Raw genomic sequence first — 20,509 nt, forward strand, 5'->3', positions numbered from 1 at the left:
GGAGGGGAGTTGCTTGCGCCCTAAAGGAGGAGTTATTCAGATTCATTGCAGTGGGCGGCGGCTGCAAAACGCACCATTCTTCTTGTTTTGGCTCTGCAAAGCAGCCTTTTCAAGGGTTGGCTTGGGTGACAAAATGTCTTGTGTAGGCGTGGGTTTGTCTCCCTCTCGCTCTCTCTCCCTAAGATGTGTCCGGCATAGGCCAGGGTGCCACTCGAGGCCCAAACCAATTCTGGTTATCGCTTCTCGGCCTTTTGGCTAAGATCAAGTGTAGTATCTGTTCTTATCAGTTTAATATCTGATACGTCCCCTATCTGGGGACCATATATTAAATGGATTTTTAGAACAGGGAGATGGAAAAAGAGCTTGCTCTGTCCACTCCACGCATTGACCTGGTATTGCAGTACCTCCAGGAACGGTGCACCCCTTCTTAACCCAGTTTCCAAAAGCAGAACTCAATTCACCTGATTCATATTAGCCCGATTTAATGAATTGGAAGAAAGCATACGTCTTCATATGCACCTCAATTTGGCCCATTCACTTTTCACACTTCCTCCTTTTGTTTTTTATCTTTCACACTTTTGACTTTCTTTATTCATCCAAATAGCAAACTCATCACCACTCAACCTGACCAACTCGGCTATGTCCCCGTGCTGCAGTTCTCTGTCTTATCTAGATCATTTGCAATTGAATGGAATAGATCCCTTTTGGACAAAGTGGATTCACCTGCTGCTGCAGTGACCACAGGTGTGATAACATCTAGAATTGGCATCTGGTGCGATCTCTCCGCTTCCACTCCAAAGAAAGTTACCTGTTTATTCCTATCATGCATTGGTTTTTGGGGTTTTCTTTGAGTAATGATGATCTCTTTAGTAGTCTGTTGGCGCCCTCTCCTGGAGGAATAGTTTGCTTGCTCTTGGACATTCTAAAAGAGAGGTCATGATAGACATTGAGCTTCTGAGCTCAATTGGGGACAGTCATGGGTGATGAATGTTTGCAACCTACTGCGAAGCCTCATACCGCAATATAAGGAACGTCAAATACTAAGAAAGGGCGGCCTATGAAAGAATTACTACTTTCAATAAGTACACTTAAACGGCTAATTGGGAATAGAAAAACTGTAAAAAGCCCTCTGAGAAAGCCCCCCTCTAACCTTTGATAGTAAGCTTTTCTGTAGTCTGCCTGTTGATGTATTTTCCGTTTGAACTGTGCACAACATGAAGAGACGGAACACTGGCGGCTTGTCACAATGCCCCCCGATGACATCACAATAGCGCTGCTGCCTAGAAAACAAGCTGCGCAGAAGAAGTTGTTCTTTGGGTGGGAGGGTGGGCTAGTGGAAGGAGGGGGCAATCTCTTTTTTTCCCGGGTGGTAGGGGGATGACAGGAGAAGGGAAGCGGGTGGTGAGAAAGGTACAGAGGGCAGGGTTTGGGGGCTGGGAAGGAAAGGGAAAAGATTAGGGTTTGGGGATGATGAAAGGGCTTTCTACGGGTAAGGATGGCAAAGGGTGGCAGTGACGGAAAGTCAGGCAACCTGTCCTGTCCGTCTTTTTGTATCGTGAATTGGAAAGACTGCAAGGGGGAGGGGAGTTGCTTGCGCCCTAAAGGAGGAGTTATTCAGATTCATTGCAGTGGGCGGCGGCTGCAAAACGCACCATTCTTCTTGTTTTGGCTCTGCAAAGCAGCCTTTTCAAGGGTTGGCTTGGGTGACAAAATGTCTTGTGTAGGCGTGGGTTTGTCTCCCTCTCGCTCTCTCTCCCTAAGATGTGTCCGGCATAGGCCAGGGTGCCACTCGAGGCCCAAACCAATTCTGGTTATCGCTTCTCGGCCTTTTGGCTAAGATCAAGTGTAGTATCTGTTCTTATCAGTTTAATATCTGATACGTCCCCTATCTGGGGACCATATATTAAATGGATTTTTAGAACAGGGAGATGGAAAAAGAGCTTGCTCTGTCCACTCCACGCATTGACCTGGTATTGCAGTACCTCCAGGAACGGTGCACCCCTTCTTAACCCAGTTTCCAAAAGCAGAACTCAATTCACCTGATTCATATTAGCCCGATTTAATGAATTGGAAGAAAGCATACGTCTTCATATGCACCTCAATTTGGCCCATTCACTTTTCACACTTCCTCCTTTTGTTTTTTATCTTTCACACTTTTGACTTTCTTTATTCATCCAAATAGCAAACTCATCACCACTCAACCTGACCAACTCGGCTATGTCCCCGTGCTGCAGTTCTCTGTCTTATCTAGATCATTTGCAATTGAATGGAATAGATCCCTTTTGGACAAAGTGGATTCACCTGCTGCTGCAGTGACCACAGGTGTGATAACATCTAGAATTGGCATCTGGTGCGATCTCTCCGCTTCCACTCCAAAGAAAGTTACCTGTTTATTCCTATCATGCATTGGTTTTTGGGGTTTTCTTTGAGTAATGATGATCTCTTTAGTAGTCTGTTGGCGCCCTCTCCTGGAGGAATAGTTTGCTTGCTCTTGGACATTCTAAAAGAGAGGTCATGATAGACATTGAGCTTCTGAGCTCAATTGGGGACAGTCATGGGTGATGAATGTTTGCAACCTACTGCGAAGCCTCATACCGCAATATAAGGAACGTCAAATACTAAGAAAGGGCGGCCTATGAAAGAATTACTACTTTCAATAAGTACACTTAAACGGCTAATTGGGAATAGAAAAACTGTAAAAAGCCCTCTGAGAAAGCCCCCCTCTAACCTTTGATAGTAAGCTTTTCTGTAGTCTGCCTGTTGATGTATTTTCCGTTTGAACTGTGCACAACATGAAGAGACGGAACACTGGCGGCTTGTCACAATGCCCCCCGATGACATCACAATAGCGCTGCTGCCTAGAAAACAAGCTGCGCAGAAGAAGTTGTTCTTTGGGTGGGAGGGTGGGCTAGTGGAAGGAGGGGGCAATCTCTTTTTTTCCCGGGTGGTAGGGGGATGACAGGAGAAGGGAAGCGGGTGGTGAGAAAGGTACAGAGGGCAGGGTTTGGGGGCTGGGAAGGAAAGGGAAAAGATTAGGGTTTGGGGATGATGAAAGGGCTTTCTACGGGTAAGGATGGCAAAGGGTGGCAGTGACGGAAAGTCAGGCAACCTGTCCTGTCCGTCTTTTTGTATCGTGAATTGGAAAGACTGCAAGGGGGAGGGGAGTTGCTTGCGCCCTAAAGGAGGAGTTATTCAGATTCATTGCAGTGGGCGGCGGCTGCAAAACGCACCATTCTTCTTGTTTTGGCTCTGCAAAGCAGCCTTTTCAAGGGTTGGCTTGGGTGACAAAATGTCTTGTGTAGGCGTGGGTTTGTCTCCCTCTCGCTCTCTCTCCCTAAGATGTGTCCGGCATAGGCCAGGGTGCCACTCGAGGCCCAAACCAATTCTGGTTATCGCTTCTCGGCCTTTTGGCTAAGATCAAGTGTAGTATCTGTTCTTATCAGTTTAATATCTGATACGTCCCCTATCTGGGGACCATATATTAAATGGATTTTTAGAACAGGGAGATGGAAAAAGAGCTTGCTCTGTCCACTCCACGCATTGACCTGGTATTGCAGTACCTCCAGGAACGGTGCACCCCTTCTTAACCCAGTTTCCAAAAGCAGAACTCAATTCACCTGATTCATATTAGCCCGATTTAATGAATTGGAAGAAAGCATACGTCTTCATATGCACCTCAATTTGGCCCATTCACTTTTCACACTTCCTCCTTTTGTTTTTTATCTTTCACACTTTTGACTTTCTTTATTCATCCAAATAGCAAACTCATCACCACTCAACCTGACCAACTCGGCTATGTCCCCGTGCTGCAGTTCTCTGTCTTATCTAGATCATTTGCAATTGAATGGAATAGATCCCTTTTGGACAAAGTGGATTCACCTGCTGCTGCAGTGACCACAGGTGTGATAACATCTAGAATTGGCATCTGGTGCGATCTCTCCGCTTCCACTCCAAAGAAAGTTACCTGTTTATTCCTATCATGCATTGGTTTTTGGGGTTTTCTTTGAGTAATGATGATCTCTTTAGTAGTCTGTTGGCGCCCTCTCCTGGAGGAATAGTTTGCTTGCTCTTGGACATTCTAAAAGAGAGGTCATGATAGACATTGAGCTTCTGAGCTCAATTGGGGACAGTCATGGGTGATGAATGTTTGCAACCTACTGCGAAGCCTCATACCGCAATATAAGGAACGTCAAATACTAAGAAAGGGCGGCCTATGAAAGAATTACTACTTTCAATAAGTACACTTAAACGGCTAATTGGGAATAGAAAAACTGTAAAAAGCCCTCTGAGAAAGCCCCCCTCTAACCTTTGATAGTAAGCTTTTCTGTAGTCTGCCTGTTGATGTATTTTCCGTTTGAACTGTGCACAACATGAAGAGACGGAACACTGGCGGCTTGTCACAATGCCCCCCGATGACATCACAATAGCGCTGCTGCCTAGAAAACAAGCTGCGCAGAAGAAGTTGTTCTTTGGGTGGGAGGGTGGGCTAGTGGAAGGAGGGGGCAATCTCTTTTTTTCCCGGGTGGTAGGGGGATGACAGGAGAAGGGAAGCGGGTGGTGAGAAAGGTACAGAGGGCAGGGTTTGGGGGCTGGGAAGGAAAGGGAAAAGATTAGGGTTTGGGGATGATGAAAGGGCTTTCTACGGGTAAGGATGGCAAAGGGTGGCAGTGACGGAAAGTCAGGCAACCTGTCCTGTCCGTCTTTTTGTATCGTGAATTGGAAAGACTGCAAGGGGGAGGGGAGTTGCTTGCGCCCTAAAGGAGGAGTTATTCAGATTCATTGCAGTGGGCGGCGGCTGCAAAACGCACCATTCTTCTTGTTTTGGCTCTGCAAAGCAGCCTTTTCAAGGGTTGGCTTGGGTGACAAAATGTCTTGTGTAGGCGTGGGTTTGTCTCCCTCTCGCTCTCTCTCCCTAAGATGTGTCCGGCATAGGCCAGGGTGCCACTCGAGGCCCAAACCAATTCTGGTTATCGCTTCTCGGCCTTTTGGCTAAGATCAAGTGTAGTATCTGTTCTTATCAGTTTAATATCTGATACGTCCCCTATCTGGGGACCATATATTAAATGGATTTTTAGAACAGGGAGATGGAAAAAGAGCTTGCTCTGTCCACTCCACGCATTGACCTGGTATTGCAGTACCTCCAGGAACGGTGCACCCCTTCTTAACCCAGTTTCCAAAAGCAGAACTCAATTCACCTGATTCATATTAGCCCGATTTAATGAATTGGAAGAAAGCATACGTCTTCATATGCACCTCAATTTGGCCCATTCACTTTTCACACTTCCTCCTTTTGTTTTTTATCTTTCACACTTTTGACTTTCTTTATTCATCCAAATAGCAAACTCATCACCACTCAACCTGACCAACTCGGCTATGTCCCCGTGCTGCAGTTCTCTGTCTTATCTAGATCATTTGCAATTGAATGGAATAGATCCCTTTTGGACAAAGTGGATTCACCTGCTGCTGCAGTGACCACAGGTGTGATAACATCTAGAATTGGCATCTGGTGCGATCTCTCCGCTTCCACTCCAAAGAAAGTTACCTGTTTATTCCTATCATGCATTGGTTTTTGGGGTTTTCTTTGAGTAATGATGATCTCTTTAGTAGTCTGTTGGCGCCCTCTCCTGGAGGAATAGTTTGCTTGCTCTTGGACATTCTAAAAGAGAGGTCATGATAGACATTGAGCTTCTGAGCTCAATTGGGGACAGTCATGGGTGATGAATGTTTGCAACCTACTGCGAAGCCTCATACCGCAATATAAGGAACGTCAAATACTAAGAAAGGGCGGCCTATGAAAGAATTACTACTTTCAATAAGTACACTTAAACGGCTAATTGGGAATAGAAAAACTGTAAAAAGCCCTCTGAGAAAGCCCCCCTCTAACCTTTGATAGTAAGCTTTTCTGTAGTCTGCCTGTTGATGTATTTTCCGTTTGAACTGTGCACAACATGAAGAGACGGAACACTGGCGGCTTGTCACAATGCCCCCCGATGACATCACAATAGCGCTGCTGCCTAGAAAACAAGCTGCGCAGAAGAAGTTGTTCTTTGGGTGGGAGGGTGGGCTAGTGGAAGGAGGGGGCAATCTCTTTTTTTCCCGGGTGGTAGGGGGATGACAGGAGAAGGGAAGCGGGTGGTGAGAAAGGTACAGAGGGCAGGGTTTGGGGGCTGGGAAGGAAAGGGAAAAGATTAGGGTTTGGGGATGATGAAAGGGCTTTCTACGGGTAAGGATGGCAAAGGGTGGCAGTGACGGAAAGTCAGGCAACCTGTCCTGTCCGTCTTTTTGTATCGTGAATTGGAAAGACTGCAAGGGGGAGGGGAGTTGCTTGCGCCCTAAAGGAGGAGTTATTCAGATTCATTGCAGTGGGCGGCGGCTGCAAAACGCACCATTCTTCTTGTTTTGGCTCTGCAAAGCAGCCTTTTCAAGGGTTGGCTTGGGTGACAAAATGTCTTGTGTAGGCGTGGGTTTGTCTCCCTCTCGCTCTCTCTCCCTAAGATGTGTCCGGCATAGGCCAGGGTGCCACTCGAGGCCCAAACCAATTCTGGTTATCGCTTCTCGGCCTTTTGGCTAAGATCAAGTGTAGTATCTGTTCTTATCAGTTTAATATCTGATACGTCCCCTATCTGGGGACCATATATTAAATGGATTTTTAGAACAGGGAGATGGAAAAAGAGCTTGCTCTGTCCACTCCACGCATTGACCTGGTATTGCAGTACCTCCAGGAACGGTGCACCCCTTCTTAACCCAGTTTCCAAAAGCAGAACTCAATTCACCTGATTCATATTAGCCCGATTTAATGAATTGGAAGAAAGCATACGTCTTCATATGCACCTCAATTTGGCCCATTCACTTTTCACACTTCCTCCTTTTGTTTTTTATCTTTCACACTTTTGACTTTCTTTATTCATCCAAATAGCAAACTCATCACCACTCAACCTGACCAACTCGGCTATGTCCCCGTGCTGCAGTTCTCTGTCTTATCTAGATCATTTGCAATTGAATGGAATAGATCCCTTTTGGACAAAGTGGATTCACCTGCTGCTGCAGTGACCACAGGTGTGATAACATCTAGAATTGGCATCTGGTGCGATCTCTCCGCTTCCACTCCAAAGAAAGTTACCTGTTTATTCCTATCATGCATTGGTTTTTGGGGTTTTCTTTGAGTAATGATGATCTCTTTAGTAGTCTGTTGGCGCCCTCTCCTGGAGGAATAGTTTGCTTGCTCTTGGACATTCTAAAAGAGAGGTCATGATAGACATTGAGCTTCTGAGCTCAATTGGGGACAGTCATGGGTGATGAATGTTTGCAACCTACTGCGAAGCCTCATACCGCAATATAAGGAACGTCAAATACTAAGAAAGGGCGGCCTATGAAAGAATTACTACTTTCAATAAGTACACTTAAACGGCTAATTGGGAATAGAAAAACTGTAAAAAGCCCTCTGAGAAAGCCCCCCTCTAACCTTTGATAGTAAGCTTTTCTGTAGTCTGCCTGTTGATGTATTTTCCGTTTGAACTGTGCACAACATGAAGAGACGGAACACTGGCGGCTTGTCACAATGCCCCCCGATGACATCACAATAGCGCTGCTGCCTAGAAAACAAGCTGCGCAGAAGAAGTTGTTCTTTGGGTGGGAGGGTGGGCTAGTGGAAGGAGGGGGCAATCTCTTTTTTTCCCGGGTGGTAGGGGGATGACAGGAGAAGGGAAGCGGGTGGTGAGAAAGGTACAGAGGGCAGGGTTTGGGGGCTGGGAAGGAAAGGGAAAAGATTAGGGTTTGGGGATGATGAAAGGGCTTTCTACGGGTAAGGATGGCAAAGGGTGGCAGTGACGGAAAGTCAGGCAACCTGTCCTGTCCGTCTTTTTGTATCGTGAATTGGAAAGACTGCAAGGGGGAGGGGAGTTGCTTGCGCCCTAAAGGAGGAGTTATTCAGATTCATTGCAGTGGGCGGCGGCTGCAAAACGCACCATTCTTCTTGTTTTGGCTCTGCAAAGCAGCCTTTTCAAGGGTTGGCTTGGGTGACAAAATGTCTTGTGTAGGCGTGGGTTTGTCCTCTCGCTCTCTCTCCCTAAGATGTGTCCGGCATAGGCCAGGGTGCCACTCGAGGCCCAAACCAATTCTGGTTATCGCTTCTCGGCCTTTTGGCTACGATCAAGTGTAGTATCTGTTCTTATCAGTTTAATATCTGATACGTCCCCTATCTGGGGACCATATATTAAATGGATTTTTAGAACAGGGAGATGGAAAAAGAGCTTGCTCTGTCCACTCCACGCATTGACCTGGTATTGCAGTACCTCCAGGAACGGTGCACCCCTTCTTAACCCAGTTTCCAAAAGCAGAACTCAATTCACCTGATTCATATTAGCCCGATTTAATGAATTGGAAGAAAGCATACGTCTTCATATGCACCTCAATTTGGCCCATTCACTTTTCACACTTCCTCCTTTTGTTTTTTATCTTTCACACTTTTGACTTTCTTTATTCATCCAAATAGCAAACTCATCACCACTCAACCTGACCAACTCGGCTATGTCCCCGTGCTGCAGTTCTCTGTCTTATCTAGATCATTTGCAATTGAATGGAATAGATCCCTTTTGGACAAAGTGGATTCACCTGCTGCTGCAGTGACCACAGGTGTGATAACATCTAGAATTGGCATCTGGTGCGATCTCTCCGCTTCCACTCCAAAGAAAGTTACCTGTTTATTCCTATCATGCATTGGTTTTTGGGGTTTTCTTTGAGTAATGATGATCTCTTTAGTAGTCTGTTGGCGCCCTCTCCTGGAGGAATAGTTTGCTTGCTCTTGGACATTCTAAAAGAGAGGTCATGATAGACATTGAGCTTCTGAGCTCAATTGGGGACAGTCATGGGTGATGAATGTTTGCAACCTACTGCGAAGCCTCATACCGCAATATAAGGAACGTCAAATACTAAGAAAGGGCGGCCTATGAAAGAATTACTACTTTCAATAAGTACACTTAAACGGCTAATTGGGAATAGAAAAACTGTAAAAAGCCCTCTGAGAAAGCCCCCCTCTAACCTTTGATAGTAAGCTTTTCTGTAGTCTGCCTGTTGATGTATTTTCCGTTTGAACTGTGCACAACATGAAGAGACGGAACACTGGCGGCTTGTCACAATGCCCCCCGATGACATCACAATAGCGCTGCTGCCTAGAAAACAAGCTGCGCAGAAGAAGTTGTTCTTTGGGTGGGAGGGTGGGCTAGTGGAAGGAGGGGGCAATCTCTTTTTTTCCCGGGTGGTAGGGGGATGACAGGAGAAGGGAAGCGGGTGGTGAGAAAGGTACAGAGGGCAGGGTTTGGGGGCTGGGAAGGAAAGGGAAAAGATTAGGGTTTGGGGATGATGAAAGGGCTTTCTACGGGTAAGGATGGCAAAGGGTGGCAGTGACGGAAAGTCAGGCAACCTGTCCTGTCCGTCTTTTTGTATCGTGAATTGGAAAGACTGCAAGGGGGAGGGGAGTTGCTTGCGCCCTAAAGGAGGAGTTATTCAGATTCATTGCAGTGGGCGGCGGCTGCAAAACGCACCATTCTTCTTGTTTTGGCTCTGCAAAGCAGCCTTTTCAAGGGTTGGCTTGGGTGACAAAATGTCTTGTGTAGGCGTGGGTTTGTCTCCCTCTCGCTCTCTCTCCCTAAGATGTGTCCGGCATAGGCCAGGGTGCCACTCGAGGCCCAAACCAATTCTGGTTATCGCTTCTCGGCCTTTTGGCTAAGATCAAGTGTAGTATCTGTTCTTATCAGTTTAATATCTGATACGTCCCCTATCTGGGGACCATATATTAAATGGATTTTTAGAACAGGGAGATGGAAAAAGAGCTTGCTCTGTCCACTCCACGCATTGACCTGGTATTGCAGTACCTCCAGGAACGGTGCACCCCTTCTTAACCCAGTTTCCAAAAGCAGAACTCAATTCACCTGATTCATATTAGCCCGATTTAATGAATTGGAAGAAAGCATACGTCTTCATATGCACCTCAATTTGGCCCATTCACTTTTCACACTTCCTCCTTTTGTTTTTTATCTTTCACACTTTTGACTTTCTTTATTCATCCAAATAGCAAACTCATCACCACTCAACCTGACCAACTCGGCTATGTCCCCGTGCTGCAGTTCTCTGTCTTATCTAGATCATTTGCAATTGAATGGAATAGATCCCTTTTGGACAAAGTGGATTCACCTGCTGCTGCAGTGACCACAGGTGTGATAACATCTAGAATTGGCATCTGGTGCGATCTCTCCGCTTCCACTCCAAAGAAAGTTACCTGTTTATTCCTATCATGCATTGGTTTTTGGGGTTTTCTTTGAGTAATGATGATCTCTTTAGTAGTCTGTTGGCGCCCTCTCCTGGAGGAATAGTTTGCTTGCTCTTGGACATTCTAAAAGAGAGGTCATGATAGACATTGAGCTTCTGAGCTCAATTGGGGACAGTCATGGGTGATGAATGTTTGCAACCTACTGCGAAGCCTCATACCGCAATATAAGGAACGTCAAATACTAAGAAAGGGCGGCCTATGAAAGAATTACTACTTTCAATAAGTACACTTAAACGGCTAATTGGGAATAGAAAAACTGTAAAAAGCCCTCTGAGAAAGCCCCCCTCTAACCTTTGATAGTAAGCTTTTCTGTAGTCTGCCTGTTGATGTATTTTCCGTTTGAACTGTGCACAACATGAAGAGACGGAACACTGGCGGCTTGTCACAATGCCCCCCGATGACATCACAATAGCGCTGCTGCCTAGAAAACAAGCTGCGCAGAAGAAGTTGTTCTTTGGGTGGGAGGGTGGGCTAGTGGAAGGAGGGGGCAATCTCTTTTTTTCCCGGGTGGTAGGGGGATGACAGGAGAAGGGAAGCGGGTGGTGAGAAAGGTACAGAGGGCAGGGTTTGGGGGCTGGGAAGGAAAGGGAAAAGATTAGGGTTTGGGGATGATGAAAGGGCTTTCTACGGGTAAGGATGGCAAAGGGTGGCAGTGACGGAAAGTCAGGCAACCTGTCCTGTCCGTCTTTTTGTATCGTGAATTGGAAAGACTGCAAGGGGGAGGGGAGTTGCTTGCGCCCTAAAGGAGGAGTTATTCAGATTCATTGCAGTGGGCGGCGGCTGCAAAACGCACCATTCTTCTTGTTTTGGCTCTGCAAAGCAGCCTTTTCAAGGGTTGGCTTGGGTGACAAAATGTCTTGTGTAGGCGTGGGTTTGTCTCCCTCTCGCTCTCTCTCCCTAAGATGTGTCCGGCATAGGCCAGGGTGCCACTCGAGGCCCAAACCAATTCTGGTTATCGCTTCTCGGCCTTTTGGCTAAGATCAAGTGTAGTATCTGTTCTTATCAGTTTAATATCTGATACGTCCCCTATCTGGGGACCATATATTAAATGGATTTTTAGAACAGGGAGATGGAAAAAGAGCTTGCTCTGTCCACTCCACGCATTGACCTGGTATTGCAGTACCTCCAGGAACGGTGCACCCCTTCTTAACCCAGTTTCCAAAAGCAGAACTCAATTCACCTGATTCATATTAGCCCGATTTAATGAATTGGAAGAAAGCATACGTCTTCATATGCACCTCAATTTGGCCCATTCACTTTTCACACTTCCTCCTTTTGTTTTTTATCTTTCACACTTTTGACTTTCTTTATTCATCCAAATAGCAAACTCATCACCACTCAACCTGACCAACTCGGCTATGTCCCCGTGCTGCAGTTCTCTGTCTTATCTAGATCATTTGCAATTGAATGGAATAGATCCCTTTTGGACAAAGTGGATTCACCTGCTGCTGCAGTGACCACAGGTGTGATAACATCTAGAATTGGCATCTGGTGCGATCTCTCCGCTTCCACTCCAAAGAAAGTTACCTGTTTATTCCTATCATGCATTGGTTTTTGGGGTTTTCTTTGAGTAATGATGATCTCTTTAGTAGTCTGTTGGCGCCCTCTCCTGGAGGAATAGTTTGCTTGCTCTTGGACATTCTAAAAGAGAGGTCATGATAGACATTGAGCTTCTGAGCTCAATTGGGGACAGTCATGGGTGATGAATGTTTGCAACCTACTGCGAAGCCTCATACCGCAATATAAGGAACGTCAAATACTAAGAAAGGGCGGCCTATGAAAGAATTACTACTTTCAATAAGTACACTTAAACGGCTAATTGGGAATAGAAAAACTGTAAAAAGCCCTCTGAGAAAGCCCCCCTCTAACCTTTGATAGTAAGCTTTTCTGTAGTCTGCCTGTTGATGTATTTTCCGTTTGAACTGTGCACAACATGAAGAGACGGAACACTGGCGGCTTGTCACAATGCCCCCCGATGACATCACAATAGCGCTGCTGCCTAGAAAACAAGCTGCGCAGAAGAAGTTGTTCTTTGGGTGGGAGGGTGGGCTAGTGGAAGGAGGGGGCAATCTCTTTTTTTCCCGGGTGGTAGGGGGATGACAGGAGAAGGGAAGCGGGTGGTGAGAAAGGTACAGAGGGCAGGGTTTGGGGGCTGGGAAGGAAAGGGAAAAGATTAGGGTTTGGGGATGATGAAAGGGCTTTCTACGGGTAAGGATGGCAAAGGGTGGCAGTGACGGAAAGTCAGGCAACCTGTCCTGTCCGTCTTTTTGTATCGTGAATTGGAAAGACTGCAAGGGGGAGGGGAGTTGCTTGCGCCCTAAAGGAGGAGTTATTCAGATTCATTGCAGTGGGCGGCGGCTGCAAAACGCACCATTCTTCTTGTTTTGGCTCTGCAAAGCAGCCTTTTCAAGGGTTGGCTTGGGTGACAAAATGTCTTGTGTAGGCGTGGGTTTGTCTCCCTCTCGCTCTCTCTCCCTAAGATGTGTCCGGCATAGGCCAGGGTGCCACTCGAGGCCCAAACCAATTCTGGTTATCGCTTCTCGGCCTTTTGGCTAAGATCAAGTGTAGTATCTGTTCTTATCAGTTTAATATCTGATACGTCCCCTATCTGGGGACCATATATTAAATGGATTTTTAGAACAGGGAGATGGAAAAAGAGCTTGCTCTGTCCACTCCACGCATTGACCTGGTATTGCAGTACCTCCAGGAACGGTGCACCCCTTCTTAACCCAGTTTCCAAAAGCAGAACTCAATTCACCTGATTCATATTAGCCCGATTTAATGAATTGGAAGAAAGCATACGTCTTCATATGCACCTCAATTTGGCCCATTCACTTTTCACACTTCCTCCTTTTGTTTTTTATCTTTCACACTTTTGACTTTCTTTATTCATCCAAATAGCAAACTCATCACCACTCAACCTGACCAACTCGGCTATGTCCCCGTGCTGCAGTTCTCTGTCTTATCTAGATCATTTGCAATTGAATGGAATAGATCCCTTTTGGACAAAGTGGATTCACCTGCTGCTGCAGTGACCACAGGTGTGATAACATCTAGAATTGGCATCTGGTGCGATCTCTCCGCTTCCACTCCAAAGAAAGTTACCTGTTTATTCCTATCATGCATTGGTTTTTGGGGTTTTCTTTGAGTAATGATGATCTCTTTAGTAGTCTGTTGGCGCCCTCTCCTGGAGGAATAGTTTGCTTGCTCTTGGACATTCTAAAAGAGAGGTCATGATAGACATTGAGCTTCTGAGCTCAATTGGGGACAGTCATGGGTGATGAATGTTTGCAACCTACTGCGAAGCCTCATACCGCAATATAAGGAACGTCAAATACTAAGAAAGGGCGGCCTATGAAAGAATTACTACTTTCAATAAGTACACTTAAACGGCTAATTGGGAATAGAAAAACTGTAAAAAGCCCTCTGAGAAAGCCCCCCTCTAACCTTTGATAGTAAGCTTTTCTGTAGTCTGCCTGTTGATGTATTTTCCGTTTGAACTGTGCACAACATGAAGAGACGGAACACTGGCGGCTTGTCACAATGCCCCCCGATGACATCACAATAGCGCTGCTGCCTAGAAAACAAGCTGCGCAGAAGAAGTTGTTCTTTGGGTGGGAGGGTGGGCTAGTGGAAGGAGGGGGCAATCTCTTTTTTTCCCGGGTGGTAGGGGGATGACAGGAGAAGGGAAGCGGGTGGTGAGAAAGGTACAGAGGGCAGGGTTTGGGGGCTGGGAAGGAAAGGGAAAAGATTAGGGTTTGGGGATGATGAAAGGGCTTTCTACGGGTAAGGATGGCAAAGGGTGGCAGTGACGGAAAGTCAGGCAACCTGTCCTGTCCGTCTTTTTGTATCGTGAATTGGAAAGACTGCAAGGGGGAGGGGAGTTGCTTGCGCCCTAAAGGAGGAGTTATTCAGATTCATTGCAGTGGGCGGCGGCTGCAAAACGCACCATTCTTCTTGTTTTGGCTCTGCAAAGCAGCCTTTTCAAGGGTTGGCTTGGGTGACAAAATGTCTTGTGTAGGCGTGGGTTTGTCTCCCTCTCGCTCTCTCTCCCTAAGATGTGTCCGGCATAGGCCAGGGTGCCACTCGAGGCCCAAACCAATTCTGGTTATCGCTTCTCGGCCTTTTGGCTAAGATCAAGTGTAGTATCTGTTCTTATCAGTTTAATATCTGATACGTCCCCTATCTGGGGACCATATATTAAATGGATTTTTAGAACAGGGAGATGGAAAAAGAGCTTGCTCTGTCCACTCCACGCATTGACCTGGTATTGCAGTACCTCCAGGAACGGTGCACCCCTTCTTAACCCAGTTTCCAAAAGCAGAACTCAATTCACCTGATTCATATTAGCCCGATTTAATGAATTGGAAGAAAGCATACGTCTTCATATGCACCTCAATTTGGCCCATTCACTTTTCACACTTCCTCCTTTTGTTTTTTATCTTTCACACTTTTGACTTTCTTTATTCATCCAAATAGCAAACTCATCACCACTCAACCTGACCAACTCGGCTATGTCCCCGTGCTGCAGTTCTCTGTCTTATCTAGATCATTTGCAATTGAATGGAATAGATCCCTTTTGGACAAAGTGGATTCACCTGCTGCTGCAGTGACCACAGGTGTGATAACATCTAGAATTGGCATCTGGTGCGATCTCTCCGCTTCCACTCCAAAGAAAGTTACCTGTTTATTCCTATCATGCATTGGTTTTTGGGGTTTTCTTTGAGTAATGATGATCTCTTTAGTAGTCTGTTGGCGCCCTCTCCTGGAGGAATAGTTTGCTTGCTCTTGGACATTCTAAAAGAGAGGTCATGATAGACATTGAGCTTCTGAGCTCAATTGGGGACAGTCATGGGTGATGAATGTTTGCAACCTACTGCGAAGCCTCATACCGCAATATAAGGAACGTCAAATACTAAGAAAGGGCGGCCTATGAAAGAATTACTACTTTCAATAAGTACACTTAAACGGCTAATTGGGAATAGAAAAACTGTAAAAAGCCCTCTGAGAAAGCCCCCCTCTAACCTTTGATAGTAAGCTTTTCTGTAGTCTGCCTGTTGATGTATTTTCCGTTTGAACTGTGCACAACATGAAGAGACGGAACACTGGCGGCTTGTCACAATGCCCCCCGATGACATCACAATAGCGCTGCTGCCTAGAAAACAAGCTGCGCAGAAGAAGTTGTTCTTTGGGTGGGAGGGTGGGCTAGTGGAAGGAGGGGGCAATCTCTTTTTTTCCCGGGTGGTAGGGGGATGACAGGAGAAGGGAAGCGGGTGGTGAGAAAGGTACAGAGGGCAGGGTTTGGGGGCTGGGAAGGAAAGGGAAAAGATTAGGGTTTGGGGATGATGAAAGGGCTTTCTACGGGTAAGGATGGCAAAGGGTGGCAGTGACGGAAAGTCAGGCAACCTGTCCTGTCCGTCTTTTTGTATCGTGAATTGGAAAGACTGCAAGGGGGAGGGGAGTTGCTTGCGCCCTAAAGGAGGAGTTATTCAGATTCATTGCAGTGGGCGGCGGCTGCAAAACGCACCATTCTTCTTGTTTTGGCTCTGCAAAGCAGCCTTTTCAAGGGTTGGTCTTGGGTGACAAAATGTCTTGTGTAGGCGTGGGTTTGTCTCCCTCTCGCTCTCTCTCCCTAAGATGTGTCCGGCATAGGCCAGGGTGCCACTCGAGGCCCAAACCAATTCTGGTTATCGCTTCTCGGCCTTTTGGCTAAGATCAAGTGTAGTATCTGTTCTTATCAGTTTAATATCTGATACGTCCCCTATCTGGGGACCATATATTAAATGGATTTTTAGAACAGGGAGATGGAAAAAGAGCTTGCTCTGTCCACTCCACGCATTGACCTGGTATTGCAGTACCTCCAGGAACGGTGCACCCCTTCTTAACCCAGTTTCCAAAAGCAGAACTCAATTCACCTGATTCATATTAGCCCGATTTAATGAATTGGAAGAAAGCATACGTCTTCATATGCACCTCAATTTGGCCCATTCACTTTTCACACTTCCTCCTTTTGTTTTTTATCTTTCACACTTTTGACTTTCTTTATTCATCCAAATAGCAAACTCATCACCACTCAACCTGACCAACTCGGCTATGTCCCCGTGCTGCAGTTCTCTGTCTTATCTAGATCATTTGCAATTGAATGGAATAGATCCCTTTTGGACAAAGTGGATTCACCTGCTGCTGCAGTGACCACAGGTGTGATAACATCTAGAATTGGCATCTGGTGCGATCTCTCCGCTTCCACTCCAAAGAAAGTTACCTGTTTATTCCTATCATGCATTGGTTTTTGGGGTTTTCTTTGAGTAATGATGATCTCTTTAGTAGTCTGTTGGCGCCCTCTCCTGGAGGAATAGTTTGCTTGCTCTTGGACATTCTAAAAGAGAGGTCATGATAGACATTGAGCTTCTGAGCTCAATTGGGGACAGTCATGGGTGATGAATGTTTGCAACCTACTGCGAAGCCTCATACCGCAATATAAGGAACGTCAAATACTAAGAAAGGGCGGCCTATGAAAGAATTACTACTTTCAATAAGTACACTTAAACGGCTAATTGGGAATAGAAAAACTGTAAAAAGCCCTCTGAGAAAGCCCCCCTCTAACCTTTGATAGTAAGCTTTTCTGTAGTCTGCCTGTTGATGTATTTTCCGTTTGAACTGTGCACAACATGAAGAGACGGAACACTGGCGGCTTGTCACAATGCCCCCCGATGACATCACAATAGCGCTGCTGCCTAGAAAACAAGCTGCGCAGAAGAAGTTGTTCTTTGGGTGGGAGGGTGGGCTAGTGGAAGGAGGGGGCAATCTCTTTTTTTCCCGGGTGGTAGGGGGATGACAGGAGAAGGGAAGCGGGTGGTGAGAAAGGTACAGAGGGCAGGGTTTGGGGGCTGGGAAGGAAAGGGAAAAGATTAGGGTTTGGGGATGATGAAAGGGCTTTCTACGGGTAAGGATGGCAAAGGGTGGCAGTGACGGAAAGTCAGGCAACCTGTCCTGTCCGTCTTTTTGTATCGTGAATTGGAAAGACTGCAAGGGGGAGGGGAGTTGCTTGCGCCCTAAAGGAGGAGTTATTCAGATTCATTGCAGTGGGCGGCGGCTGCAAAACGCACCATTCTTCTTGTTTTGGCTCTGCAAAGCAGCCTTTTCAAGGGTTGGCTTGGGTGACAAAATGTCTTGTGTAGGCGTGGGTTTGTCTCCCTCTCGCTCTCTCTCCCTAAGATGTGTCCGGCATAGGCCAGGGTGCCACTCGAGGCCCAAACCAATTCTGGTTATCGCTTCTCGGCCTTTTGGCTAAGATCAAGTGTAGTATCTGTTCTTATCAGTTTAATATCTGATACGTCCCCTATCTGGGGACCATATATTAAATGGATTTTTAGAACAGGGAGATGGAAAAAGAGCTTGCTCTGTCCACTCCACGCATTGACCTGGTATTGCAGTACCTCCAGGAACGGTGCACCCCTTCTTAACCCAGTTTCCAAAAGCAGAACTCAATTCACCTGATTCATATTAGCCCGATTTAATGAATTGGAAGAAAGCATACGTCTTCATATGCACCTCAATTTGGCCCATTCACTTTTCACACTTCCTCCTTTTGTTTTTTATCTTTCACACTTTTGACTTTCTTTATTCATCCAAATAGCAAACTCATCACCACTCAACCTGACCAACTCGGCTATGTCCCCGTGCTGCAGTTCTCTGTCTTATCTAGATCATTTGCAATTGAATGGAATAGATCCCTTTTGGACAAAGTGGATTCACCTGCTGCTGCAGTGACCACAGGTGTGATAACATCTAGAATTGGCATCTGGTGCGATCTCTCCGCTTCCACTCCAAAGAAAGTTACCTGTTTATTCCTATCATGCATTGGTTTTTGGGGTTTTCTTTGAGTAATGATGATCTCTTTAGTAGTCTGTTGGCGCCCTCTCCTGGAGGAATAGTTTGCTTGCTCTTGGACATTCTAAAAGAGAGGTCATGATAGACATTGAGCTTCTGAGCTCAATTGGGGACAGTCATGGGTGATGAATGTTTGCAACCTACTGCGAAGCCTCATACCGCAATATAAGGAACGTCAAATACTAAGAAAGGGCGGCCTATGAAAGAATTACTACTTTCAATAAGTACACTTAAACGGCTAATTGGGAATAGAAAAACTGTAAAAAGCCCTCTGAGAAAGCCCCCCTCTAACCTTTGATAGTAAGCTTTTCTGTAGTCTGCCTGTTGATGTATTTTCCGTTTGAACTGTGCACAACATGAAGAGACGGAACACTGGCGGCTTGTCACAATGCCCCCCGATGACATCACAATAGCGCTGCTGCCTAGAAAACAAGCTGCGCAGAAGAAGTTGTTCTTTGGGTGGGAGGGTGGGCTAGTGGAAGGAGGGGGCAATCTCTTTTTTTCCCGGGTGGTAGGGGGATGACAGGAGAAGGGAAGCGGGTGGTGAGAAAGGTACAGAGGGCAGGGTTTGGGGGCTGGGAAGGAAAGGGAAAAGATTAGGGTTTGGGGATGATGAAAGGGCTTTCTACGGGTAAGGATGGCAAAGGGTGGCAGTGACGGAAAGTCAGGCAACCTGTCCTGTCCGTCTTTTTGTATCGTGAATTGGAAAGACTGCAAGGGGGAGGGGAGTTGCTTGCGCCCTAAAGGAGGAGTTATTCAGATTCATTGCAGTGGGCGGCGGCTGCAAAACGCACCATTCTTCTTGTTTTGGCTCTGCAAAGCAGCCTTTTCAAGGGTTGGCTTGGGTGACAAAATGTCTTGTGTAGGCGTGGGTTTGTCTCCCTCTCGCTCTCTCTCCCTAAGATGTGTCCGGCATAGGCCAGGGTGCCACTCGAGGCCCAAACCAATTCTGGTTATCGCTTCTCGGCCTTTTGGCTAAGATCAAGTGTAGTATCTGTTCTTATCAGTTTAATATCTGATACGTCCCCTATCTGGGGACCATATATTAAATGGATTTTTAGAACAGGGAGATGGAAAAAGAGCTTGCTCTGTCCACTCCACGCATTGACCTGGTATTGCAGTACCTCCAGGAACGGTGCACCCCTTCTTAACCCAGTTTCCAAAAGCAGAACTCAATTCACCTGATTCATATTAGCCCGATTTAATGAATTGGAAGAAAGCATACGTCTTCATATGCACCTCAATTTGGCCCATTCACTTTTCACACTTCCTCCTTTTGTTTTTTATCTTTCACACTTTTGACTTTCTTTATTCATCCAAATAGCAAACTCATCACCACTCAACCTGACCAACTCGGCTATGTCCCCGTGCTGCAGTTCTCTGTCTTATCTAGATCATTTGCAATTGAATGGAATAGATCCCTTTTGGACAAAGTGGATTCACCTGCTGCTGCAGTGACCACAGGTGTGATAACATCTAGAATTGGCATCTGGTGCGATCTCTCCGCTTCCACTCCAAAGAAAGTTACCTGTTTATTCCTATCATGCATTGGTTTTTGGGGTTTTCTTTGAGTAATGATGATCTCTTTAGTAGTCTGTTGGCGCCCTCTCCTGGAGGAATAGTTTGCTTGCTCTTGGACATTCTAAAAGAGAGGTCATGATAGACATTGAGCTTCTGAGCTCAATTGGGGACAGTCATGGGTGATGAATGTTTGCAACCTACTGCGAAGCCTCATACCGCAATATAAGGAACGTCAAATACTAAGAAAGGGCGGCCTATGAAAGAATTACTACTTTCAATAAGTACACTTAAACGGCTAATTGGGAATAGAAAAACTGTAAAAAGCCCTCTGAGAAAGCCCCCCTCTAACCTTTGATAGTAAGCTTTTCTGTAGTCTGCCTGTTGATGTATTTTCCGTTTGAACTGTGCACAACATGAAGAGACGGAACACTGGCGGCTTGTCACAATGCCCCCCGATGACATCACAATAGCGCTGCTGCCTAGAAAACAAGCTGCGCAGAAGAAGTTGTTCTTTGGGTGGGAGGGTGGGCTAGTGGAAGGAGGGGGCAATCTCTTTTTTTCCCGGGTGGTAGGGGGATGACAGGAGAAGGGAAGCGGGTGGTGAGAAAGGTACAGAGGGCAGGGTTTGGGGGCTGGGAAGGAAAGGGAAAAGATTAGGGTTTGGGGATGATGAAAGGGCTTTCTACGGGTAAGGATGGCAAAGGGTGGCAGTGACGGAAAGTCAGGCAACCTGTCCTGTCCGTCTTTTTGTATCGTGAATTGGAAAGACTGCAA

At 46.3% G+C, this 20,509-nt stretch overlaps 13 non-coding genes across 13 annotated transcripts; all 13 read left to right on the forward strand.

Annotated features, from left to right (window-relative positions):
• Positions 1–235: 235 nt before the first annotated feature.
• On the forward strand, positions 236–426 carry LOC142270279 (U2 spliceosomal RNA). Its single transcript, XR_012735596.1, has one exon. It is a non-coding gene; the product is annotated as a U2 spliceosomal RNA (small nuclear RNA).
• Positions 427–1,813: 1,387 nt separating this feature from the next.
• On the forward strand, positions 1,814–2,004 carry LOC142270280 (U2 spliceosomal RNA). The gene has a single exon (XR_012735597.1). It is a non-coding gene; the product is annotated as a U2 spliceosomal RNA (small nuclear RNA).
• A 1,387-nt stretch (positions 2,005–3,391) lies between these two features.
• LOC142270281 (U2 spliceosomal RNA) lies at positions 3,392–3,582 on the forward strand. Its single transcript, XR_012735598.1, has one exon. It is a non-coding gene; the product is annotated as a U2 spliceosomal RNA (small nuclear RNA).
• A 1,387-nt stretch (positions 3,583–4,969) lies between these two features.
• LOC142270282 (U2 spliceosomal RNA) lies at positions 4,970–5,160 on the forward strand. The gene has a single exon (XR_012735599.1). It is a non-coding gene; the product is annotated as a U2 spliceosomal RNA (small nuclear RNA).
• Positions 5,161–6,547: 1,387 nt separating this feature from the next.
• LOC142270284 (U2 spliceosomal RNA) lies at positions 6,548–6,738 on the forward strand. The gene has a single exon (XR_012735600.1). It is a non-coding gene; the product is annotated as a U2 spliceosomal RNA (small nuclear RNA).
• Positions 6,739–8,122: 1,384 nt separating this feature from the next.
• On the forward strand, positions 8,123–8,313 carry LOC142270268 (U2 spliceosomal RNA). Its single transcript, XR_012735590.1, has one exon. It is a non-coding gene; the product is annotated as a U2 spliceosomal RNA (small nuclear RNA).
• A 1,387-nt stretch (positions 8,314–9,700) lies between these two features.
• Positions 9,701–9,891, forward strand: LOC142270285 (U2 spliceosomal RNA). The gene has a single exon (XR_012735601.1). It is a non-coding gene; the product is annotated as a U2 spliceosomal RNA (small nuclear RNA).
• A 1,387-nt stretch (positions 9,892–11,278) lies between these two features.
• On the forward strand, positions 11,279–11,469 carry LOC142270286 (U2 spliceosomal RNA). The gene has a single exon (XR_012735602.1). It is a non-coding gene; the product is annotated as a U2 spliceosomal RNA (small nuclear RNA).
• Positions 11,470–12,856: 1,387 nt separating this feature from the next.
• Positions 12,857–13,047, forward strand: LOC142270288 (U2 spliceosomal RNA). The gene has a single exon (XR_012735604.1). It is a non-coding gene; the product is annotated as a U2 spliceosomal RNA (small nuclear RNA).
• Positions 13,048–14,434: 1,387 nt separating this feature from the next.
• On the forward strand, positions 14,435–14,625 carry LOC142270289 (U2 spliceosomal RNA). Its single transcript, XR_012735605.1, has one exon. It is a non-coding gene; the product is annotated as a U2 spliceosomal RNA (small nuclear RNA).
• Positions 14,626–16,013: 1,388 nt separating this feature from the next.
• Positions 16,014–16,204, forward strand: LOC142270290 (U2 spliceosomal RNA). The gene has a single exon (XR_012735606.1). It is a non-coding gene; the product is annotated as a U2 spliceosomal RNA (small nuclear RNA).
• A 1,387-nt stretch (positions 16,205–17,591) lies between these two features.
• Positions 17,592–17,782, forward strand: LOC142270291 (U2 spliceosomal RNA). Its single transcript, XR_012735607.1, has one exon. It is a non-coding gene; the product is annotated as a U2 spliceosomal RNA (small nuclear RNA).
• Positions 17,783–19,169: 1,387 nt separating this feature from the next.
• On the forward strand, positions 19,170–19,360 carry LOC142270292 (U2 spliceosomal RNA). The gene has a single exon (XR_012735608.1). It is a non-coding gene; the product is annotated as a U2 spliceosomal RNA (small nuclear RNA).
• The last annotated feature ends 1,149 nt before the right edge of the window (positions 19,361–20,509 follow it).

Source organism: Anomaloglossus baeobatrachus, unplaced genomic scaffold (genome assembly GCF_048569485.1).
Source record: "Anomaloglossus baeobatrachus isolate aAnoBae1 unplaced genomic scaffold, aAnoBae1.hap1 Scaffold_3263, whole genome shotgun sequence".
NCBI lineage: Eukaryota > Metazoa > Chordata > Amphibia > Anura > Aromobatidae > Anomaloglossus > Anomaloglossus baeobatrachus.